Below are 24980 nucleotides of genomic sequence, written 5' to 3' on the forward strand. Positions count from 1 at the left end.
TCAGGGGCAGGTACAGCAGAATATCAACAGCAGAGAGTGTCAGCAGAGGAGTTTAGAGAAGAGCAGTTTATAGTAGAGTTCAGCAGCGCTACCCGAGCTTCAAACCCGGAGTAACCGGAGGTTCCTTACAATATTCCTACTAAAAGACAATCGATTGAAGCTTAAATAGAACTAATGTCCTACGATTGAAGCTAAAATATTATTATAGAAATACTTACATTTAAATCTATAACAAGACTAACAACACCTACGATTCACATTGCCTCAAATATCAATTTCATCGGCCAAAACTTTTGTTAACTCCGATTTCAAAAATTTGAATGCCATTCAATAGTACATACATTGAAACTAAGGTAGCCAAAAAATTAGATAAAAATATTGTCAATTGTGTGCGTGCATGCTGTTAAAGTCAAATATTTTATATCATTTTATAAAAAATTTGATTTTTGTAAATTTGATCAGAAGTAAATTATCATTACTCGCAAATTATTATCGATAATTGGATGATTTTTTTATTGTTATGTTAGTAGAGTAATGGTCTTTAAGAACTGGTATGAGTAGTCACTGTACCGTTTACACTTACTGTGTTATTAAATGTTTTCACAGGTACTATAATTTAGTCAAATTTGAATTTCAGTGGTATAAAAGTGCTTAGGGTCAAAAGGGGTTAAACAAATTTTACTACCAGGACAAAGGCCAAAGTGTCCTCTTTAAGCCCATATATACTTGTTGACCTGTTTTGACCCGTTTTTTGAACACTTTTCTCATTTGCATGAAATTACTTCCAACTTTTTTTTCTATTTTTATACCCTCCACCACCATAAGTGGTGAATGAGGGTATATATAAGTTTGTCATTCCGTGTGTAACATTGAGAAATATTCATCTGAGACCCAACAAAGTATATATATTATTGATCCTTATGAAATTCTAAGTCGATTGAGCCATGTCCGTCTGTCTGTCCGTCTGTCTGTCTGTCTGTCTGTGTAAAACACGCTCACGTCCAAAATAGGCAAACAAAATTGGTAGACTTGCAAAAAAAATCTTTATTGTTCTCCTAAGCAGTTTGGTATTGAAAATCAGCAAAATCGGTTCAGTGGAACCAGAGTTATGAACCAAAATGTGAGACAACCTAAAAAAAAACTTGATAATTTTAACATAGTTTTCCTTATTTGTGCAAATATATTGCAGATAATACCATAAAATTGCACACACGTTATTTTTATGTTAAAGGGACTAACTCTGGCGAAAATTATAAGAATCGGTCCATGATTTCTCCTAGCCCCATACAAATTTCTTCCCGAAATATGGTTATTAGGTCTGTAAATGACTACAAAATTGCAGTATTGACACAAAATGCAAGAGAAATAAGTTTCGTGCTTAAAAAAATTACAACCCCAAATTTTTTATGGATCGGCCCATATTTGACCGTAGCCCCCATATAAAGTTAATTTCCGAAAATCACTTAAATAAGCATAAATGTCTTATAGATATCGCTATTAAGTTGAAATTCGTCATAAATAGTCCCCATTAATACCAAAATCGCTTTACCTAATTCTATGAAGATCGGCCGATAATTGGTTATAGCTCCCATATGAGGACCACTTCCGAAAAACACAATAATCTACATAAATATCTAAAAAATATCAATATCAAAACAAAATTTTACATAGATCCATAATTTATACTTAGAAATCATACTACAGGATTTTGTGAATTTCGGTCCATATTTGACCATAGCTGCCATATAAGGTCCACTTCCGAAAATCAGTTAAGTACTCATAAATCTCTTATAAATATCTTTATCATGCTAAAATTCGACAAAAATAATACTCATATATATAGAAATCACTGTACTAAATTGTATGCAGATTGGCCGATAATTGGTCATAGCTCCCCTATAAGGCCCATTTCCGAAAAAGATATTAACCTTAAAAAATATTTAAAACATATCGATATTAAAAAGAAATAACGCACAGGTCAGTAATTTGTATCCAGTAATCATACTTCTGAATTTTTTGAATATCGGTCCATATTTAGCCATAGCTCCCATATAAGGTCCACTCCCGAAAATCACTAAAATCCTCATAAATTTCTTACAAATTTAGTTATCAGGTTGAAATTTGAAACAGTATGTTCAACATATACAAAAATCGATGTACCAAATTTTACGATGATAGGTCCATAAATGGTCATAGCCTCCATATAAGAACAACTTCCGGAAAACACATTAACCTGAACAAATATTCAAAATAATCTGTACTGAACCAAAATTTTATGCCGATCAGTAATTTGCATCCAAGAATCGTACTATAAGATTTTTTAAATATTGGTCCATAATTCGGCATAGTACCCATATAAGGTCCACTCTTGTTAATAGTGTTTTTTAAATGAAATTCTACAAAAATAGCCGTCAAATACTTAGGCCCATAATAGGTCATAGCTTCCATATATTAAACCAAAATAGTACACAGATCAGTAATTTGTATTCAAAAATAATAATACTGAATTTTGTGAGTATTGGTCCATAATTGGCCACAGCTCTCATATAAGAACATAAAAATCACGTTAAAATATTTTATGACAATCGAATCATAATAGGTCATAGCTCCCACATAAGTCCCACAACCAAATATTTTGAAATTTGACCAAATATATTTGTATACCCTTTTTATACCCTCCACCACCATAAGTGGTGAATGAGGGTATATATAAGTTTGTCATTCCGTGTGTAACATTGAGAAATATTCATCTGAGACCCAACAAAGTATATATATTATTGATCCTTATGAAATTCTAAGTCGATTGAGCCATGTCCGTCTGTCTGTCCGTCTGTCTGTCTGTCTGTCTGTGTAAAACACGCTCACGTCCAAAATAGGCAAACAAAATTGGTAGACTTGCAAAAAAAATCTTTATTGTTCTCCTAAGCAGTTTGGTATTGAAAATCAGCAAAATCGGTTCAGTGGAACCAGAGTTATGAACCAAAATGTGAGACAACCTAAAAAAAAACTTGATAATTTTAACATAGTTTTCCTTATTTGTGCAAATATATTGCAGATAATACCATAAAATTGCACACACGTTATTTTTATGTTAAAGGGACTAACTCTGGCGAAAATTATAAGAATCGGTCCATGATTTCTCCTAGCCCCCATACAAATTTCTTCCCGAAATATGGTTATTAGGTCTGTAAATGACTACAAAATTGCAGTATTGACACAAAATGCAAGAGAAATAAGTTTCGTGCTTAAAAAAATTACAACCCCAAATTTTTTATGGATCGGCCCATATTTGACCGTAGCCCCCATATAAAGTTAATTTCCGAAAATCACTTAAATAAGCATAAATGTCTTATAGATATCGCTATTAAGTTGAAATTCGTCATAAATAGTCCCCATTAATACCAAAATCGCTTTACCTAATTCTATGAAGATCGGCCGATAATTGGTTATAGCTCCCATATGAGGACCACTTCCGAAAAACACAATAATCTACATAAATATCTAAAAAATATCAATATCAAAACAAAATTTTACATAGATCCATAATTTATACTTAGAAATCATACTACAGGATTTTGTGAATTTCGGTCCATATTTGACCATAGCTGCCATATAAGGTCCACTTCCGAAAATCAGTTAAGTACTCATAAATCTCTTATAAATATCTTTATCATGCTAAAATTCGACAAAAATAATACTCATATATATAGAAATCACTGTACTAAATTGTATGCAGATTGGCCGATAATTGGTCATAGCTCCCCTATAAGGCCCATTTCCGAAAAAGATATTAACCTTAAAAAATATTTAAAACATATCGATATTAAAAAGAAATAACGCACAGGTCAGTAATTTGTATCCAGTAATCATACTTCTGAATTTTTTGAATATCGGTCCATATTTAGCCATAGCTCCCATATAAGGTCCACTCCCGAAAATCACTAAAATCCTCATAAATTTCTTACAAATTTAGTTATCAGGTTGAAATTTGAAACAGTATGTTCAACATATACAAAAATCGATGTACCAAATTTTACGATGATAGGTCCATAAATGGTCATAGCCTCCATATAAGAACAACTTCCGGAAAACACATTAACCTGAACAAATATTCAAAATAATCTGTACTGAACCAAAATTTTATGCCGATCAGTAATTTGCATCCAAGAATCGTACTATAAGATTTTTTAAATATTGGTCCATAATTCGGCATAGTACCCATATAAGGTCCACTCTTGTTAATAGTGTTTTTTAAATGAAATTCTACAAAAATAGCCGTCAAATACTTAGGCCCATAATAGGTCATAGCTTCCATATATTAAACCAAAATAGTACACAGATCAGTAATTTGTATTCAAAAATAATAATACTGAATTTTGTGAGTATTGGTCCATAATTGGCCACAGCTCTCATATAAGAACATAAAAATCACGTTAAAATATTTTATGACAATCGAATCATAATAGGTCATAGCTCCCACATAAGTCCCACAACCAAATATTTTGAAATTTGACCAAATATATTTGTATACCCTTTTTTATACTCTGTTTCTTCACTTGAGGTTAACAGGGAAAAATGTTGACCCAAACGTATTAACTAATTATTAAAGGCCTTATTCATAAACCTTTTTTAAATTTAAAAATTGATTATGAATAAGGTATGTAGATTGTTAAATTTCATACGTTCTAATAGGATTTTCAGTTATAAATTGCTGAGTTAGATACAATTTTTTGTACATTTTAAAAAAATATCTTCTGCGTAAACTAATCTTTCTAACAATTGTTATATTATTTCAGTTTTTATACCATCATATTTAGGTGGAGGGTATTTAAGATTCGGCACGGCCGAATATAGTGCTCTTACTTGTTTATACTCTGTTTCTTCACTTGAGGTTAACAGGGAAAAATGTTGACCCAAACGTATTAACTAATTATTAAAGGCCTTATTCATAAACCTTTTTTAAATTTAAAAATTGATTATGAATAAGGTATGTAGATTGTTAAATTTCATACGTTCTAATAGGATTTTCAGTTATAAATTGCTGAGTTAGATACAATTTTTTGTACATTTTAAAAAAATATCTTCTGCGTAAACTAATCTTTCTAACAATTGTTATATTATTTCAGTTTTTATACCATCATATTTAGGTGGAGGGTATTTAAGATTCGGCACGGCCGAATATAGTGCTCTTACTTGTTATTTTACATGTTCATATGACTGGCCCAAAGTACAAATTGCAATTTTGAAGATATTGCGATACAATTTGGTACATAAATTTTTTTCGGTCCGAGAACGAAGCCTATTGAAAGTGACTGAAATCGGTCCATTATTTTACTTAGCACCCATACAAATTTTCTCCCGACATTTACTTTATCGATTGTGAATGGTTAATTTATATAGGTATCTACACAAATTTTGCTCTAAATAAGTTTTATATAAACTGAATCAAAGTCACCTAATTTTATGATGATCGGTCCATAATTAGTCATAGCTCCCATATAATGCCCGCTTCCAAAAATCACTTTAACGAGCATAAATCTCTTAAAAATGTTAGTATAAACATAAAATTCAACATAAATAACTTTCATATAGACATAAATCACACAACCTAATTTCATGGCGATCGGTCCATAATTAGTCATAGCTCCCATATAAGACATGCTTCCGAAAATCACTTTAACGAGCATAAATCTCTTAAAACACAAAATTCAACACAAATAACTTCCATATATACATAAATCACACGACCTAATTTCATGTTGATACGTCCATAATTAGTCATAGCTCCCATATAATTCCCTCTTCCGAAAAACATCCACCGAAATAAATTATAGCGTAGGGTATTATATAGTCGAGCTTGGCCGAACATACTTCCTTACTTGTTTTTATCTGCTTACAACTTTTTTATAAGTAAAGCTGATGCAAAAAATTAAAAAAAAACGCATTTTCATACTAAATGCTATAAAAAATTATAAGTTAAATTTTAACGTTAAATTGCTCAACAACTGCTGAACCGATTTTAATAAAATTAAACCTGGAGAAAAATTCAAGAAGTTATCTGTCCATCAAAAAATTTCTAAAATATCTCTATCAGTTCAAAAGTTACAGAGTTTTGGCCGATGAAAAACGAAAATGAGCCACTGTGCGATTTTAGGTAAGATATGACCACATAAATACCTGCGTTTGAAGCTAATATATAACTACAGACAACCGACTTTAATCTATTGCATGACTAGTACTAATACTGGAGAGAAAGCTACGTCTTAAGCTAGAATATGACTAGATAAAAATCTACGATTGAAGACAAAATACGACTAGAGAAATACCTACTATATGTGCTCAAGTATGTGTAGAGAAATACTTACTTTTGAAGCCAAACTATTTCTATAGAGAAACATACGATACAGAATGACTACAAAAAGACATGCGATTGATGCTCAAATATGACTACAGTAAGACCTACGATTGAAGATAAAACAAGACTACAGATTGATATGGGAGTAAAGATAAGATATGGCAACAGAAAGACGAGTGACTGAAGCTAAAATATGAATAAAGAAAGACCTAAGACTAGGTCTAAAATCTGACCATAGAAAGACCTGTATTTACATCCAACATATTACTATAGATGATATTCAATTGAAACTTAAATATGACTGGAGAAAAATAAACAATTGATGCTAACATATGACTAGAGAAAGGCCAGTAATTGAAGAAAAAGACCAATTATTGAAGGTAAATATTGACAATACAATTCTCTACGATTGAAACTAAAATATAACTAGAAAAATAAGAACGACTAAAGCTATTCATCAGTAATGAAAGGCAAACGATTACAGCTAAAAAATGACTAGAAAATGAAGTTAAAGCAGTTGAATTTAAAAGACCTACGACTGAAGCTCAAATACTACATAAATACCTACAATTGAGGAGAACATTGGGCTACATTTTGAGCTAAATTGAAGGGTGTTTTTTAGAGACAGACTTGAAATTGTCAGCATTATCTTTTGTATTTGGTTTGGCAATTTATCTTGCATAGAATCACGTCAGAGCAATGTTTGCAAAATGTACAAAATGATTTTCAAAATCGTGGTTGAATTCGACAAGCTCATCGGGTATTACGTGCACTTTATTGTGCTCATAATCGTTCATCAGAGGGATTAGTTAAGAACTATGAATCGTTTTCGCAATAGAAAGATGACGTACAGTACGCCCAGAACAAGCGATTGTATTGATGATGATCCAAATATATCACTTCGTCATCGTGCTCTACATACTTTCGTGCCTTAATTTAAAGGAATTAGTATTGCTGATATGTAGTTTCATCAGTATTGAGCCACATATCTCACAGCGAGCGTACAATCAATATATTGAAAGAAAAATTTAGCGAACGAACAATTTTATATGATTTCATACCATTATACAATTTTTTCTGTATATATGCAAAGTCCCAGATCTATCCAAATAAACTAGAAACGATGGAACATTTGGAAGCGACTATTATATGCGTTATTGCTGAAATGCTGCCTGATTAACTGCGAAGGGTGTGTGAAAATTGGAAACCGATGTTGCGACTACTGGCCAGAAAATATATTTGAACATTAATGCAATAAAACGATCTACCAAATAAAGCCAATTGGATGAATACTATTAAGGCTTAAATATGAGTAGAGAAATACAAACGATTGTAGTTGAAATATGACTGCATATTGGTTCTAAAATGTGACCAGAGAAAGACCAGCAATTGAAGCTTAAATATTATTAAAAAAAGACCAACGATTGAGCCTAAAATACTACTTAAGATAGACCTACGATTGGAGCTTAATTATGATGGAAAAAGTCATACGATTGTAGCTGAATTACATCTAATGAAATAGCTGAATTTGAGACTAAAATATGACTGCAAAAAGATCTTCCATTAAATATCAAATATGATTTCTGAATAAACTATGATTCTTGTTTAACTATGACTACAGGAAGACCTGCAATTGAAGCCAATTTATGACTATTTAAAGACCCACTATTGAGGCTAAAATTTGTCTACAGACAGACCAGCACTTGGTGTTAGAATATTGGCAAAGAAAGACCTGCGTTTGAGGCTAAAATAAGATAAGACAAAGAGCAAATATTAAGGCTAAAATATTAATCTACGATTGAAGCTAAAATTTGACTAGACAAAATCCTACGATTGAAACTAAAACATGACTTTTACTATTAGTTTTCATCCATTGTTTGTCGATGCAATTCCAACTGTTTTTACCATATATAGTACTTTGGGTGTATGACTTAGAAATGCGGGATTTTTTAAATTTTTAGTTTATATGTATTTTGAAAAATTTGTTTAATATTAAATTATTTAAAGTATTCAAATGTTAGCTATGAACTTTTCCCATCTTTCTGATAGCATATGGATTCCAAGTCAAAAGAACTGGTCATCTTTTGAGGCCAAGAACGAATCAAGCCAAAATCGGATACTCTGTTACAGAGCGAAGCATATCCAAGAGAAAGCATTCTAAATCGATCGAAGCAAATAGCAGTCGGACAAGGCACGGTCTGGACTATAAAGCGGGCGAGGAAAAACTTCCAAAACCTCTTCGTTCTAAATACTTTTTAACTGGTATTCCAATATGAGGCCCAGAGTTGTCATGATGGAATATTACGGTATTATGTCTGGCCGCATATTTTGGTACAGGTTCCTTGTGACAGTATAGTCAGCTTCTCATAATAGATATGACACTTTTGTTATTACACAGAGAAAACAGATTCGTGATAGCAACCGAATTTGTTATCAATCGAATGATTCGATTGCACACATAGAATTTTTGCAGTTCTAGCAACAGAAAGTTAGTTGATAAAGAAGAATTTCACTTGAGGCAACCAAACTTTAGTTACCCCTTACAAAATATTGTAGTCACAACTGTAACATTCGGTCATTCGATTGGCAAAAAATTCGGTTGCTATCACGAATCTGTTTTCTCTGTGTATCCCAGAGAGGGAGTCCTACATCGGTCGAAAGAAATAATAGTCGGACGGGGCACCAAATATAGAGAAACTATCTAACGCCATGAATATTTTGTCTTTGGTGTAGCTTCGGCTGGATGGCCGGGCTCCATAAACACTCTCTTACGCTTGCAATGGATCTATTTTTCATCGCAAGTAATGATTCGGTGCAAAACTTATTTTCTTTTATAGCGTTCAAGCATCATTTTGGACATGCAAAATACCCTTCCAAGGTATCTTGGCTTCCATTTGTAATTTTGTAATGTCTACTTGAGTGGCTCTTAATGATTTTGCAAGCTCTTGTTGTGTTTTACAACAGTCTTCACTTTTTTGGCTGGATTTGGCGATCTTTGTCTTTCGTGTCAAAACAAACAATCTCTCGGCCATTGAAATCGATGGAACAACGGCACTTTTTTTCTAATTAAAGAAGTAAAGCTAAACTTCCCGCAAATGACGCTTTGTTAGTACAAAATTCGACATTTTCGAAGCATAAAAAACTTTGGTGTTTACACTATAATGTTCAAGTCATACATCCAATAATTTTTATGTGAAGCTTATACAGTTTATTTTAAATTTTCTTAGTAAATTGTCAACCAGTTATTTACGACCCACATTATGTAAATGAATTCTTTATAAACATATTATAAACAAAATTAAATAAACAACTAGCTGCAATAAATGTCATACTACACAACAATACGTATACTTAATATTTAATTAAAAAAATATCTCCTATACGTAGCATTGGTTTCAATAAGTTGCCTTAAATTTATGTGCTGCAATAAGAAAACCACCATATTGCTATAATTTGCCACAATTTTTCACCTCTATTGTTTGGCAACAGCCATTAGATAAGCTTTATTAAAAGCAGTTTCTGCAAGCAAAAAAATCATTAAATAATAACCACAGACACTAAAGCCGGTTAACTCTAAATACAGTTTTCTTTTTATAATAAACATTTTATAAAAACTGAAAATTAAAGATTAAAACAAAACTAATGAAAATAACTACAAAAGAAAACCATAAATTTTTGCAACACATAAACTGCTTGGCAGCTCAGGGTATATAGAGACAGAGCAACTGTAACAGTTTTTCTTTTTTTAAGAACAAAAAGTTTATTTTAATTTTCACACTAATTATCTGGCAAACAGCATCTCAAGTGTTGACAATAAATTCAAAATAACGGCAAAAGTTAACACTAAAGAATGGCGGAAGTAAAGTTTTGAGGGCATAAAGTATATAAGCAACAGTGAAACTATACTTACATATGAACGCATTTTTTTTAGACACATAAAGTAGCACAACTGTTTGTAGTAAGTAGCAAAATAGTGGCTTATGGAAAAAAGAGCAAACTCCATACAAGTAACAGCAACAAATGCTAATGTCAGTCATGCTGTATACAACTGTTACTTTTAGAAACAACTAAATAGTTGTGCATGCTTGACTGAGGTAATATTTCTTATATAGAACACCCTATGGTACCAACTTGTATGGGACTAGTCACCTATTCCTTGTTCATTGGCTGCTATAGAGCAAAAGTGAAAATATTGCTTTTGCTGTTTACGTTTATTATTGTTTTGTTTAACCAGATATTAGAAAAATTATGAGTTTATAGAGCAAAAGATATAATTTTGCACAAAACAATGCTTTTTATACCCTTAACCTTCTTGAGAAGGGTATATATAAGTTTGTCATTCCGTTTGTAATTTCCACAATAAAATTTTCCGATCCTATAAAATATATGTATATGTATACTCTGGATCCTTATAGATCTCGGAGTCGATTAAGCCATGTTCGTCTGTCTGTAGAAATCAACTTTCCGAAGCCCGATTCATACATCAATATCTCCGTAATTCTTCCGCCTCGGTTGCTATTTAAAATCGTGAAAATCGGTCCACAAAAAAAAACCCGGACAACTTCGATTTTTGACCTATTTTTGACCTATATCTGGATTACTAAGTTATTAATATAGACAATATGGATATCTAATGACAGGTATTTCAAAAACCTATGTAAGTTGTACCTACAATCGGAAAAAATATTTTTTAACTTGATTTTTTTTTTTCACAAAATCTTTTTTTTGGTAAATATTAAAAAAAATTAATTATTAACAAAAAAAAAAAAATTTAAATTTAAAAAAAAAACAATTCCAAACATTTTTTTCCAAAAAATGAAAAAAAATTTGTTTACCTAAAAATTTTTATTTTGAAGTATAATTTGGTGAAGGGTATATAAGATTCGACACAGCTGAATATAGCTCTCTTACTTGTTTTGTTGTCAGTTGGTGCAACATTCAAATAGTAAAACTAGTTGGATGTCGTGTCTTCCAAAGTGGAAAGACACGACAATGAACGAAATTTATGCGTTCATTGGAATGAATTTGATGGCTGGCACAAATCATTCTAATGACGCAAGAGATTTGTGGACGTCACAGGCTCACCCAATATTCCGCGCCACCATGGGAATAAACAGGTTTTTCGATTTGCTGCGTTTTATGCGGTTTGGCGACCCCAGAACACGGGTAGAGCGGCAGCATCAAGACAAAGTGGCACCAATTCGCGATACTTGGATAATGCTCAATGCAAATCTTACCAGATATTATGTGCCATCAGAATATTTGACCATTGATGAACAATTATATCCATACCGTGGTAGAACCAAATTCACACAATATATACCCTCGAAGCCAGCAAAATATGATAAAAGTATGGTGGATTTGCGATGCCAAAAAATCATATCCACTTCATGGCCAAATATATACTGGCAAACAAGAAACTGGTCGTGAAGTTGGTGTTGGCGAAAGAGTGGTGAGAGATTTAGTTGGGCCATACTACGGTAGCGGACGAAATATCCCCATGGATAATTTTTTTACGACGCTGCCGTTGGCTAGGCAAACTAAAAGTAGAAAAGCTCAGCATTGTGGGTACACTCCGCCGCAACAAAGCTTACATCCCTGCGGAGATGAAAGAAGACAAAAAAAAAAAGACGTTGGTTCAAGTTTATTTGGCTTCCACGACAACGTAACACTGCTCTCATATAAGCAGCGGAAGTCCAACTCGGTCATCCTTCTTTCTAGTATGCATGATGATGCACAAATTGACGAGAATGGGAAACCAGAAATTATCAATTTTTATAACCAAACAAAAGGTTATGGACCAAACGCTCCAAGAATACACGACCCAGCGACAAACAAGAAGATGGCCGATGGCATTTTTCTATAACATAATTGATGTGAGCGCATTTGCATAACACATCATATATTATGGAAATAATCCAACTGCACGTTACACCACGACGCGCAGGAAGAATTTCCTGCGTTAACTGGCAGAAAACCTGTGCATTCCTGTTATAGAAAATAGAATTTCAAATGTGCAAAGCGTGCGCCAATTTTCAACAAAAAATGCAATTGAAAGCATCATCGGAAGGCCGTTGGAGAGTGTGCTTTGTGCTCCAGGTCCGTCAACATCTCCGTCAGCACGACAAAGGGACAGAAAAGCACATACGTGTGCTACATGTGCAGCATATGTAGCACGCCGATATGCGATGAGCACGCCATAACAATTACTAAATGCTACAATTGCCACAATAACAACGATAGTGATTCGGATGAATTATAATATAATATATATAAAATATGATAAAATAAATAAAAAAGACATTTATTTCCAATAAAAACAACACAAAAAAACGTTTTTTCATTTACATGTCAGGCATTTACATAGGAATTGCATTAGGGTACCCGGGGACCCGGTTGTGTGTTTATGGGGGTAAAACATTTAAAATCATTTTTTAAAGAAAATATTGAAAATATTTTGAATTTTTTGGTATTTAAATCTTAGTTTAGCCAAAATCTCTGATGATTCGGAGTTTTATGTCCATATCTCAAAAATTATAGGCACAGCAGCACTTTAAAGTCAAAAAAGGTACACGGGTACACGGTTATGAATCGTAGGGTTAAATATATTCTAATGTTTGTGAAGGTTATTTACCGAAGATTTGAAGTAAATATAAAAAGTATTTTTGCATGACTAAAAAATTCTGGATTTTTAAAATTTTTAGCTTTTATTTTGATATATCTGTAAAACATAAATTTATTCAAAGTCTTAGCCGTTGTTACACAGAAAAAATTATATTTCAATTCAAACATTTATCCCATATTGTGCTTGTTGCAATTATTTCATAACACAGTACAACACATGATTTTGGGACTCAATTCTGACAATTGCACGTGAAAGTAGCCCCAAAAATAAGAACTTCTGCATCATTAGTTTTGTCTAGTTGGCTGCCGTAAAAATTTAATTTCCATACGAATTTTTTTTCCTCAAGGAGGATTTTTATCACTTTTTCTATATTTTAGCACGGTTATATCTCGTATACCGTACGGAATATCTCTTTTGTGGCTGAAGGAAAGTTGTAGATATTGAATAGTAGAAAAAAAGTACGGAACATACCTACCCGAAAAAGGTGCATCCAGTGCCTTAAAAATCGCAAAAATGCCCATTTTTTAATTTTTTTTTACCAATTTTTCACCTTTTTTGCTCAATAACCGGATTACAAGTCCAATTATGGACCGATCACCATGAAATTAGGTCGTGTGATTTGTTTCTATATGAAAGTTATTTATCATGAATTTTGTATGTATACCATAATTTTTAACAGATTTATGCACTTTAAAGTGATTTTCGGAAGCGTGTCTTATATGGGAGCAATGACTAATTATGGACCGATCATAAAAAAATATGGTACATATAATTTGTTCGGCCCAAGGAAGAAGCCTGTTGAAATTGGCTGAAATCGGTTCATTATTTCACCTAGCCTCCATACAAATGTCCTCCCGAAATTGGACTTTATCGGTCATAAATGTTTAATTTATATATGTATCTACACAAATTTCGCTCCAAATAAGTTTTGTATATACAAAATTCATGTCAAAAATTTTTATTATGATCGGTCCATAATTATTCATAGCTCCCATATAATCGGAAATCACTTTAAAGTGCATAAATCTGTTAAAAATGATGGTATACATACAAACTTCATGATAAATAACTTCCATATAGACACAAATCACGCGACCTAATTTCATGGTGATCGGTCCATAATTGGACTTGTAATCCGGTTATTGAGCAAAAAAGGTGAAAAATTGGTATTTTTTTTTTAAAATGGGTATTTTTGGGATTTTAAGGCACTGGATGCATCTTTTTCGGGTAGGTATGTTCCGTACTTTTTTTCTACTATTCAATATCTACAACTTTCCTTCAGCCACAAAAGAGATAGTCCGTACGGTATACGAGATATAACCGTGCTAAAATATAGAAAAAGTGATAAAAATCCACCTTGAGGAAAAAAAATTCGTATGGTCATTAAATTATTACGGCAGCCAACTTGACAAAACTAATGATGCAGAAGTTCTTATTTTAGGGGCTACTTTCACGTGCAATTGTCAGAATTGAGTCCCAAAGCAATGAACTGAAAAATGTTGTACTGTGTAATTAAATCAAGTATTCATTTGCTCAAAAACAAAATTGAATTTCAAATACAAAAATTATTGAATAGATAATTTTCGTAATTGAAACACAAAAAATAACAAAAATGTGTTTTCAATTACGAAAATTATCTATTCAATAATTTTTGTATTTGAAATTCAACCAATAACGAAAATTGTATATTCAATTGTCAAAATAATCAAATTCAAAACTCAAAATTCAATAGCAAATATCAAGAAATTTGGTTTTTGAGCAAATGAATACTTGATTTAATTATGAAATAATTGAAACCAGTTCAATAAGTGACAAATATTTGAATTGCAACGGTTTAAGAAATAGTTTTTTCTGTGTAGCTATGACCTTTTCCCATATTTCTGGCTACATATTGAGGCCAAGAATGAATCAAGCCAATATCATATACTCTACTACAAAGTGAAGCGAATTCCAGAAAGAGCATTGTGCATCGATCGACACAAATAGTAGTCGGATGGAGCACCGTCAGGGCTATAAAGTGAGTGACGAAAAACTTCCCAAGCACTTCATTATAAATACACTCCAACAGGAATTGAAACATGTGGCAGAGCGTTGTCATGATGGAATATTGCGTTTCCATGTCTGGCAGCATATTCTGGACAGTTTTTGGACAATGATCGTTCTAAATGAATCAGTTGCGTTCGGTACAGGTTCTCTGTGTTGGTCTTGTCAGATTTTGAGCAGCTTATAATAGATAGGACCCTTTTGCTACCACCAAATAGCATTACCTCAGCGTAATGGATAATTGGCTTTGGTATCGATTCAGCGGAATTATCGTAACGGATCCATTTTCATCGTAAGTAATAATTCGGTGCAAAAAATATTTTCATTTATAGCGTTCAAGCATTACTTCAGACTTCCCATGATCTTGCAAGCTATTGTTGAGTTTTACAACAATCTTCATGGAATAATGGCTCCAATTCTTGGTCTTCAAACTTTTTTGGCTGGTCTGGGTGATATTTGTCTTCCATATTAAAATCACCACTTCTGAACCACACAAACCATCTCTCGCTTTAAAGAGCAATCGGTAAGTACGCTTCAGCGGCACTTTTTTCATGTTAAAGAAGTAAAGCAAAACTTCCCGGTTTAACGCTTTGTTGGTGCAAAATTCGACACTTTCGAAGCAAAAAATAACTTTGTTGTTTACACTATAATGTTCAATAACTAAGTGATATTAAATTAGAGATATGTAGCCTTCAATAGGATATATAAGTTATTAAGAAATAAAACCACGTTCAAACGATACGCCATCAAGCCATATACCCAATCATTTTTTTCTTTAGACTAAATCATTAAGTTTGCAGGATTGATTTACATATGGAATACCATATCGGGAAAATAGCCTTTAGTACACATGCAATCTTTTGTCGAAATTTTGCTTAACTGTTTCTGAATTTCATTGATGCATTTATGAATTTCCTCTCTCAATGAACGGTGGTTGATTGAGAGCCTGTTGGCAGAGAGCTTAGATATTCCTGTGGTAATCTGAATCCATAAAATGAAGATCAAATATATATTTTGACGGTTGAAAAATCCATCAAGGGGTGAATGTGCTTCGTCACTTAGGATGATTTTGCTTGAAATTGTGGTAGTAAAATTAAGCAAAATAAATTTAAGATGTTGTTCTGAAACGAAACCACGTTTCTTTCCCGTGTAATGAATAAGTTTTATCAACACCAGGCTTTTTATCTACTGAATAAATGGCGAAAAATTCTCAACTGGCATGAATTTTGGTACAGCCTTCACAAATAAATTATAAAACCAAATAACTATATGAATGAAGCGCTTGTCTTCAAATAGTGCTCGTCCATTAGCCGTTCAGAACTTCATACCTTGCCGTTGTATTTGCTGTATTTTGGAAGGCTGCTAATATCACGCGAATTCCTCAGAAATTTATCATTCAATAGCAATTTGTTCAACACCTTCCAAAGTTATGGAGAGTATGGTAAACTACCATCTGATTATATTTGGTGTCTTATAATTTAGAGACTTGCTAGCCTTCCTATCGGCATATTGCCGTCGTTCCATTCACCGTTCCAGCGAAAGTAAAGATATTTCCAAGGCATTCAATAGAGTGTGGCATGCTGCACTTTTATTAAAACTTATTGCTTTTGGTGTCAGTACTGCTCTCGATTTATATCGAACTTTCTCAGAGATTACACTTTACTTGTAGTTATAGATGGGATATCATTAAACGAGTTCATGCTAAATTCAGGGATACGGCAAGGCTCCGTTCTTTCACCTAGTCTATTACTTATTTTTCTAAGCTACACTCTACATCAAACTTTCAACCCTATCTCTTATTTTGCAGATGACAGCAACATTTTCCATTCATATTCTTTCAGTTATAGATCAATCCTGTCGGAGATTGGGGCATGCGGATGAGACAAACCATTGGATGCACTTGGGTAATGAACAGGCAGACGAACTAGCCAGAATGGGATTTTCCTTAGATAACTCCAATGCGGTCTCAGTAGCTATTCCACTGGGGACTATTAAAGCTATTATCTTCAGACACTTTCTTACCAAGGCTGAGAATAGATGGCGTATTTTAGACACATGTTGGGTAGCCAAATTGATGTGGCCATCTTTTAACGAAATACGTGCTATGCAACTGATAACCCGGAATAGAAGGGAGGATATATCAAGGTTACTGGCAGTATTAACGGAGCACTGGAACTCCCTTTTAATGATCATTGTCGTAGCTGTAAGTATAGAGAAGAAGTGGAAACGATTTTCCATCTTCTCTGTCAAGAGACATAAATTCATGACCAACATTGTTGAGGTAGCCGGATCTAAACTCTATGACCTACTGAGAAACGACATTACATCTGACGAGTGGTGTGGTCTTGTCAAAACGTGGTCCCTTCGACTCTACTTGATTGTTCGCATGCAGTAAATTACCGATTCCTTTGATTCCTTTAATCAGGACCTTACGACAATCTCTGAATGAGGTCGTGCGAATAAGGTTGCTTTAAACTCTCGCAAGACTCAGTGTAGCATGTTGACACAAAAACGAACGACAGACCTTGTAGCTTCATCTTTATTTATAGAGATGTGATGTCCGCTGGTCTAAATGCATTATTCAAGTGTCGAAATAAGCATTCAAGTGTCTACTTTTTATTATTATTTTTTTTTTTTTTAATTTTTTTTTTTTAAAAACAAACACAAACTGCGAAGCGTTTGGGATGGTACTTCAAAGTCTATTTTGGAGCTTCTCGACAGCGTATAGGAGAGGGCGAAGGTAATTATTGGTGATAGTATAGTATTCAACTCTATTGATTAGCTGGAGCACCGACGCAGTCTCGTCTGCGTTTCACTGTTCTCTCAAATTGCATGTGTTCTGATGCACATATTTTAGTAACACATGTTTCTCATGAAGAACACAACCCTTTGTGATCGACTGGCCATTGGACCGCACAACACCCTACAGGGAAAACTAGTTCTTTATGTTTATATGGACCGCTAGCCAGCCAACCAGACGGACGGACGGACATCGTTTAATCGACTCAGAAAGTGATTCTAAGTCGATCGGTATACTTTAAGGTGGGTGTTAGACTAATATTTTTGGGCGTTACAAACATCTGCATAAACGCATAATACCCTCCCCACTATGGTTTTGTAGGGTATAAAAAGAATATAGCCGGATCTACGATTGAAGCTAAATTATGACTACTTACAGGAGTATTATTGAATGTAAAATATGACTACAGAAGAACTTAAATTGAATCTAAAGTAATTGCAAATTAAACAAATAACACTGTCCAACAAATTGAGACTTTTTGATTGGAACAGAATAGCGACCCTATAATTCTGAAAGGGCATGTTGACTAGATAATTTTTGTAAAATAAACTTATAGTCCACCTGGTCTGAATTTTTTTTTTTTACAGTGGGTCAAAGTTTTTATTTTTTGATCGAAGGGAGCAGTATACTAACTGAAAAAAATGTTGTAAGTTAATGTCTAAGAGAATTCTTATTGTCGGAGTTATATTGTGGAATTTTATTGGGATCATTTTTGTGGAAGAGCTTAACCCTCTAGCTTCTCTCCTTAGGGGTCACTTTTACCCTTTTTTTCGAGAAAATGGAAAAAGTCCTTTCAAAAAGGACATTTAAGGATTAAAATATTCAACGAAGATTTTTCCAGGAAAATTTAAAATATAAATATCCCTAGAGAAGATCTACAAAAATATATATATACACATGTAGATTATAACTTTTAGGTCAAGAGTTATTTACTTATTTACTTTTTTTAATTTTGTTCGAACTTTTTTTAGTTTTTTAGATATGTCGGGCCTAAATTGGTTCGAAATTGTTTTTTCTAATTATCACCTCTATTCGCGATAAAATTTCGAATACTATAAAAGCAACTTCCTAACAGTCATGTTGTTCCTATAAAAAGTTACATGCATCCAAAGTTGGTACATATAAAAATGGCCGTATTTTTTACGTTTTTTCCCAAAAAAGTCCCTATAAATTTTCTTTTGTAGAAAAAAATGTTCTTTAGGACCATATAAAATTTGTACATGATTCAAAAATAGAACCTAATGCCAAGGCGTAGAAAGTAAAACTTGGCTCACTTAAGTGGACCTAGTCGCCTCCAGAATTATCCAAACTTGCCAATTAAAAAAAAAAAAATTTGGTTTGAGCAAAAAATTCTAAAAAGGCAAAGCACCGATCCTCGAAAAAGCTCAATGTGTGTATAGCCCTATATCTTATTTAAACACGTACAAAGTTATTTTACTATCACACAGTAAATAACGTCGCCGTGGGATGTTTTCTAAAAACCACAGTTTTTGGAACAAATTTTCCCCGTATTAGGAATTTTGGTATTTGAAAATAAAAAGTGTTGAAGATTATACTTCCATTGCTTTAAGGACATTTAGATCTACAATATTTCAAAATTTTGTTATAATATCTTTAACCGTTAAAATTTTACATTAATTAAAATTTTATATTTTTGTTCATGGAAAATCCCAATATTAAAATTTTTTAGTTTCTAAGGAAGATGAAGTACGAAAGATTCATAAAATTATTTCATTTCACTAAACTGTTAATCTTCAAGTCCTAAGGTTTTCATCAATACCAACTATTTATACAAAAAGCTTATATTTGTTCATCAGGAGCTCCACAAACCTTGCTCTCTTTTGGAAAATTTTAACGTTTTTTTTATATATTCCATGCAAAAGTGTTTTTTGAAAAAACGTAAAAATACGGCCATTTTTACATGTTCCCACCATGGATGCGTGTAACTTTTTATAGGGACGTAACTGTTAACAAGTTATTTTCATAGTATTCGAAATTTTATCGCAAATATTGGTGATATTTTAAAAAACTATTTCGAACCACCGGACACTGGTCGATCCCATAGGCCAAAAATAAAAAAACAAAGTGAAAAGTTTGTCACCAAATGTATCATCACTATTTCTTATAAAAACAAGGTTTTATAATTTATAGTTGTCTTTGTTTTATTCCAACTATACTCTTCAGGAATAGCTTCAAAAATGAGGGCATGTTGACAGTTGGTTTTTGCAGAGTGAAAAAGTGGAAAATTAAACGCAACTTTAAATTAATTAAAACCATATAAAAAAATGTTTTTTTGAAATAAATCAAAATGAATATTGAATTGGAAGGTATTAACTTAATTTTAATATAATTACAATGTGTTTAGCTTCTTGTGTATTTTTTATAAAATTAATATTTGCCCAGTGTCATTTTTAGTGTTCGTTCGACAATATATTACAATTTCAACTAGAGTTTTAGTTGTGTTTCCCCCTGATGCCTCCAATGGGATTTTTTCTGGTTTATTAGTTAATATTCCAAGATTCTAAAATTGGAAATTTCAGCTGCATCCTTTTGCATCTCTTTGATTTATGTCCCATACACCAAAGCGGCCTCGTTGTTTTCGATGTCCAACTTTGAATTTTTGTGAGGTGTTTTGTTAGTTTATGTTCGCGTTGCTTTGTTATTGTTATGCATGTAAAGAATTGTGTTTGTTTTTTTCTTTTTCATGGACTTTTAATATTTTTACTTTATGAATTTGGTCCTTATTATAAATTGTTTTTGCAATAGTCACATCTTATAATTGCAAACTTTCGCGCTCACATATTTTTGATATTTGATGCTTAAAATGCTGAAAAAGCTCGAAAAGTGAATGATGTCGTGAAAAACTGTATTAAAAATGAGGGCTACACATTTGAAGAAAGTAATTTAGAAACACGCTTAAATTATAATTGCAAAAAAATTTCAAAATTTTTGGCAAAAATGCAATCTTATAAAAACAAAAGTTCAAAATACATATTCTGATTGGCTTGCCTAAAAGGAGTCGATTTTATTAAACTCACATGAGCGGGCGGACCACACCCAGATTTAGTTTGCAATTTTTTTTAGTCAGAATTCTTATTGATTTTTAATTTTTTTATCAATTTTAAAAAGTTTATAGTTTCACTTATATGGGGAGTGGGTGTGGCAGTTGTACAATTACGCCCATTTTTCAAAAAAAAATTGTGTAATATCCTTGTTATATATTGTACCAAAAATTATAAATGTACTATTATTTATTACCGAGATATGGAATTTTGATTAACTAGAATGTCATAACCTCGCACTGAGCGTTGTGGTGAATTTGGATGCTAAGGTATGGAAGGGGGTGGGTATGAGTCAACAACCACTCCCATTTTATCATTAAACAGTTCTGACATATTTATAAAGCCGTGACCGAAATTACAAGTTGATACCTACCCTGGAAGTATTTTTGGCCGCCGACTCCATACAGAACCGACCACTGTGCACCGTAGGCCCGACGTATCTAAAATACTAAAAAAAGATGGAACAAATTAAAAAAAAATAAATAAATAAACATAAATAACTCTTGACCTAAAAGCTTTCCTAGGGCTATTTATATTTTAAATATCAGCTCAGTCGGATTTTAAATAGATTTTTGACGATTTTTTTAAAAAATGTGAAACCCAAGATGGCGTGCAATTTTGCTAATTAAGCGTAAAGTGCTTTATCTACATCTTTGGTATCTTTGGTGACCACCACTGAAATTTTCCGGCAAAAATTTTCGTAAAATATTCGAATCCTTAAATGTCCTTTTTGAAAGGACTTTATTTGATTTTCTCAAAAAAGAGTAAAATTTACCCCTTAAGAGAGGTGCTAAAGAGTTAAGATCTTCCACAAAAGTGATCCCCATAAAATTCCATAATGTAACTCTGACCATAAGAATTCTCTCAGAGATTAACTTAGAATATTTTTTTTCAGTTAGTATACTGCTCCCTTTGATCAAAAAATGAAAACGTTGACCCACTGTAAAAAAAAATTCAGACCAGGTGGACTATAAGTTTATTCAACATGCCCTTTCAGAATTATTGGGTCGCTATTCTGTTCCAAAAATACTGTTGGACAGTGTAATTAGCTTTAATATTCATAAACTAAAACTCCACTATTCGCCTTTAAACCAAAATCTAATATCCACATTTCATGACGTTGGCAATTGTGGTTTAAGTTGTGAACAGATAAACTCATTTTGTTGAAATTTATACTTGGAAAATAAAACTGCAGTTTCTAGTCAAATTTATCTTATTTTTTTTTTCTTAAGTTTAGTTGGTTGCACTCATCTTCGTCTTGTGCCACTTGTATGGCTGCTGCTGTTGTTGTTTAGCTGTTTTCTTAACATGATTTTCTTTCATTATTTAGTGGTTTAGAATGTTGTCCCTGGCTGGTTGCAGGGCTGTTGCTACTGCTATTTGCTGTTGGCGGATAATAAAGTTTCTCATAAATTTCGCTATAAAACGTTTTAAAAACACCCAACAAAAATCTTTGTAATGCTGCGTTTTTCCATGCTTTTTTTATTTATTTAGTTTAGTTGTTTTTTTATAGGAGTTTCTTATTATTGTTGAGGTGTTATTAAGTTTTTAAGGAGCCAAGGGCAGTAGCGACAAACAAAAGCTACTCACTCCCTCTCGCACTCTAACACTAGTGTTTTCTTATGCTGCAGTTGATCTAAGACTAGAATATTGTGTTGACATTTGTGGAGTGTAGCTTGTTTAGCATTTAGCATTCCGTTGGCTTTGTCTGTTTATTTATGCTTTAGATTTTATGACAAAGTCATAAACTTAACTGGGGCAGGTGTTAAGGCTAATAAGACATACAGAGATATACGATTAATACGGTTTATTTTACCTGGTTTGTTTGTATATAATATTTATATTATATAGTTGGTTAGGGAAATTTGTTAGCAACTTTTATATGAAATGTTTTCTATTTTTATATTCAAGTTATGTGGTGTTTATGTTTGCTATTGTGAGTCTTATTAAATATTGAAAATAATAAAATGCTAAAATTTTTTTAAATGGCTAAATAAATATAAAAAAATAAATAAAAAAAGATTTTATACTTTAGTATTTTTTTCCGCTTTTCTGAACAGTATTTTAATATTAATGAAACTAACTTATTTTAGCAGTTATCGCTTCTACTAGCAGTGTTAAATAATTACTTTTTTAGCATTGCACGACATCTTAACAGCTTAAAACTTTTATATCAAACATAATTTCATTTAACTGGATGGAAAGGAAGAGTCCCTATGTGTACAATCTCTCAAGAACTATTTGCGACGCTTGAAAGTACTCTAAGGCAGAATGGTGATATTAATTAAAGATAAAACTAGCTTAATTTCTGAATTTGCGCTATATATGGGCAGCAGTTATGTGAAGCGGATATTGAAGGAAATGTTATTGAGTGTATGACTTATGAGATAGCTTATCTTTTGAACACGGTTTTTGTTTTTAATAACTTATATGTAATTTTTAAGGGCACATATCTGTCATTTATTCTCACTTAATTATTGAACATTATGGTGTAAATAACAAAGATTTATTTTTTGCTTCGAAAATGTTAAATTTTATACAACGAATAGTCATATGCGGGAAGTTTTGCCTTACTTTTTTAATTTGAAAAAAGTGCCACTAAAGCTCACCGATTGCTGGGCAAAGCTTATGGTTAATGTGTTCCATCGGTTTTAACGTGCGAAAGATAGTTTGTGCGGTTCAGAATTTGGTATTTTGACAAGCAAGACAAAGATCGCCCAGGCTCACAGTGCGGCCAAAGGCACCTTTGTCCGGTCAAAAGTCGAAAAAACAGGTTTTTAGTTGGGGGTTTTTTGACATTGGGTTGGTTAAAGAAATGCTCTAGGAGATAAATTATCATAGTAAGGTCCCTTGCCTCAAATGCCACGAATGGCATACTACCGTAGGAAAGATCGACTAGAAGTAGTTTCCGTTAAACAGGTGTCAAAGCTTTTGTAACCAAGCAAATCAAACGAAACAACATTGACTCTACAGCTGAAGGTAAGTATAATACGTAAAAGGAAAATCTGAATGTTAAGTTTTAAATAGTAAATTTTAAAAAAGTGATATGTAAGGACTATTTTTTATTTTTAATTTGTTAAACAAAATTGATGTGATTGAGTGAAATTTTTTTCACTTGTACGTAATAAGCAGTGTTGCCAGGAGCTGGCGAAAAAAGAAGCTATATGGGCTTCAAAAAAAGGCCAGAAAAAGCTAAACCGCTTTAGAAAAAAAGCCAAAAAAGCTAAAATATTATAAATTAAGAATTTTGGTTTATATTTATTTTTAAATAAAAAATTAGAAAATATGTTCATAAAATTCATCTGCTTTACTTAAAGGAAGTACTAAAAAGTTAAATACTAGATTAACCATGTCAGAAAATGGACATTGTTGGTTCTATATTTGTCCATTTGTAGTTTAATATATTCTGTCCCTGAGCCTTAAGCTTCGTAATTTTATTAGCACTTTAATTTTTCGCTATCAATATGACATAATATATTTTTTTTGGTTTTACTACTTTATTATCAACGGGAAAAAAATTGATTTTGCGTAGAGTTTTCATATGGTAATCTTTGTCGCAATTGCTCAGTTAGTTTAATTTGTCGTATTATTTTTGTCATAATCTTCACTAATTAAAACGTTCTTTATTTTATCTCCCATTCATCAAACTAGTATGAAAAATGTGTCAAAAACATTAAACAATTTTCAATTGGCGACGATAATGGATCAAATTCCTTGAATTTTAAATCAGAAAACAGCAAATAATTTATTTACTTTTTGTACTTTGTGCAATACTGGTTTTAAAAAAAGATTGTACTCCAAATTATAATCAGTGTATTAATTACTTAAAAGTTTGGCTTTTTAGAATTGCTGGTTTGACGAAATTAAAACAAAATGGGTTTTAACTCGAAGCATAGATTCACAAGACGTTTAACGGCTATTGATCGCCATCGAGTATCACAAGCCTTCAAGAGTTTGTGGGGCTCTTGTCCATTATATAATGATGAATATAATGTGTAATAACAATTTTGTCTTAAAAGAGAATTTGCTAGACATGTAAGCTTTCAGATATAAAATACTCTATTTCATTTTGAACCACTTGATATTGGCAATTGT

The sequence above is a fragment of the Calliphora vicina genome, chromosome 3 (genome assembly GCF_958450345.1).
Source record: "Calliphora vicina chromosome 3, idCalVici1.1, whole genome shotgun sequence".
In the NCBI taxonomy this organism is placed as follows: Eukaryota; Metazoa; Arthropoda; class Insecta; order Diptera; family Calliphoridae; genus Calliphora; species Calliphora vicina.